This window comes from Grammomys surdaster, unplaced genomic scaffold (genome assembly GCF_004785775.1).
Source record: "Grammomys surdaster isolate TR1022 unplaced genomic scaffold, NIH_TR_1.0 126066, whole genome shotgun sequence".
Classification (NCBI taxonomy): domain Eukaryota; kingdom Metazoa; phylum Chordata; class Mammalia; order Rodentia; family Muridae; genus Grammomys; species Grammomys surdaster.
In genome coordinates, this window is record NW_021620876.1 from 2,523,445 (window position 1) to 2,525,668 (window position 2,224).

General features: G+C 40.2%; 1 pseudogene; it reads left to right on the forward strand.

Moving 5' to 3' along the window:
• Nucleotides 1-1,056: 1,056 nt before the first annotated feature.
• Nucleotides 1,057-1,840, forward strand: LOC114610979 (annotated as a pseudogene).
• The last annotated feature ends 384 nt before the right edge of the window (nt 1,841-2,224 follow it).

Consider the following 2,224-nt stretch of genomic DNA (forward strand, 5'->3'; position numbering starts at 1 on the left):
TCTCTCTCTCTCTCTCTCTCTCTCTCTCTCTCTCTCTCTCTCTCTCTCTCTCTCTCATCATTTCAGGTTTATTACAAAGAATAGTTTATGGCCACAAAAAGCTCAAATTAAATTGAAAGGAGGTAAACTTCTGAAGGCAGTTGATGTTATACTTTTCCCATTTCTCTTGGAACTAAGAAGGGACATGAGAAAAAGCACACTGGCGTCCCTTAGCTACTCTGACCATTTCTTAGGAATTGGAAGGAAGAGTTTGCAATTTTGACTATAACCCCAAAGGCAACTACCTGTTGGAAATTCAAATATGGCCAACCCCTTCAATTCCTGCACCTGCTGACAGGCTAACCTGGCAAGAACTGCATTAAAATGGCACATCTGTCTAATGACATGGTGTTCAAAACACAGTTACTCTACTTTTCTCTATTGTAGACGCCATTTATTTTATTTTATTTTATTTTATTTTATTCATTTTGGGTTTGTCTGTGGAAGATAAAAGAGGATTGAAGGACTGTGGCGGGGGTATTTCTAAACGGTCAGATTTGAGAGCAGTGCACGTAGAACTCAATGAGATGGTCTAATACAGTTGCAAAAAAACCCCTGGAAAAACCCCTGGAAAATCCAGGTTTAAAGAGAAAGAAAAGGCCACAGGAATAGTTCTTTTTTCTTCCAAATCCTGAAGGTAACTCAGTCGGAGAGAGGTAGTGAGTATTAACCACTCTTGGACTGGACACTTAAACACTGACAAATATTGTGCTTCTCATCAGACATCAAAAGTTTCACAGATCACTATTGTAAAAAAAATGACAAATTACAAGAGTAAAACACAGAAATGTATAGAATGTAAACTTCAGGTAACACACGACCTTCAGAAAAGACACAAAGCTAAGACTACAAAAGAATGGCAAGAGAAAAACAGGCTAGGACCTGATGGTAAGAAACAGAAAAACCGCCTTTCCCGTTCCGGCTTGAGCGAACCAGGCTCGTGGGCCAGTGACACTCAGAAATTAAGCGGTTTTTGGAACCTGGGAGGTCGCGGACGGGTGCTTTGTGGCTGTCAACATGCCACAAAATGAATATATTAAATTGCAACCGCAAACAATATGGATGCCATTTGGACTACCATGAGAAAAAGAGAAAGAAGGAAGGTCGGGAGGCCCATGAACGTTCAAAGAAGGCAAAAAAATTGATTGGCCTGAAGGCTAAGCTCTACCATAAACAGTGCCATGAGAAGAAAATACAAATGAAAAAGACTATTAAGATGCATGTAAAGAGAAACACCAAGCAGAAGGATGATGAGAAGACTCCACAAGGAGCAGTGCCTGCCTACATGCAGGACAGAGAGGGGCAGTCCAGAGCAAAAGTACTCTCCAACATGATTAATCAGAAATAAAAAGAAAAGGCAGGAAAATGGGAGGTTCCTCTACCCAAAGTTCGTGCCCAAGGAGAAAAAGAAGTATTGAAAGTTATTCAAACAGGAAAAAGAAAAAAGAAGGCATGGAAGAGAATGATTACTAAAGTCTGCTTTGTTGGTGATGGTTTTACAAGAAAACCAGCTAAACATGAAAGGTTCATTAGGCCAAAGGGTCTACGTTTCAAAAAAGCCCGTGTCACACACCCTGAGCTGAAGGCTACTTTTTGCCTGCCTATACTCAGTGTGAAAAAGAATCCATCACCCCCATTATGTACAACCCTGGGTGTGATCACCAAAGGTACAGTTATTGAAGTGAATGTGAGTGAGCTGGGCCTTGTGACACAAGGAGGTAAGGTTATCTGTGGAAAGTATGCCCAAGTTACCAACAATCCTGAAAACGATGGGTGCATAAATGCAGTCTTGCTGGTTTGACAGTGATGTCATACAAGTCATTCCACTCACTAAGGAAGACTACATGCTGTCAGGAAAACACCATCGCTGTGACCTTTTTGAACTATCATGCAGCCTTACTCCATGTGCAGTCATCAAGAAGTATTTATTACGGTGTAAAGGAAAATAAAACACTGCCCTATTTTTTTTTTAAAAGAAAGAAACAGAAAAACCTAGCACATTATTTGTTCTGTTTCCTTTTGGCTTTGTTAGTTGGCCTTCCCTCTGGATACAAGGTAGGACACTGATCACACAGGATTTTTAGAGAAGATAAGAAAATGAAGGCTAAGGGAAATTGTTCCTATGGTTTGCTTCAGTAAAACAATGTTGAAGAAGAATCTTCTAGTTGAAAATGGCTTTTTCAAT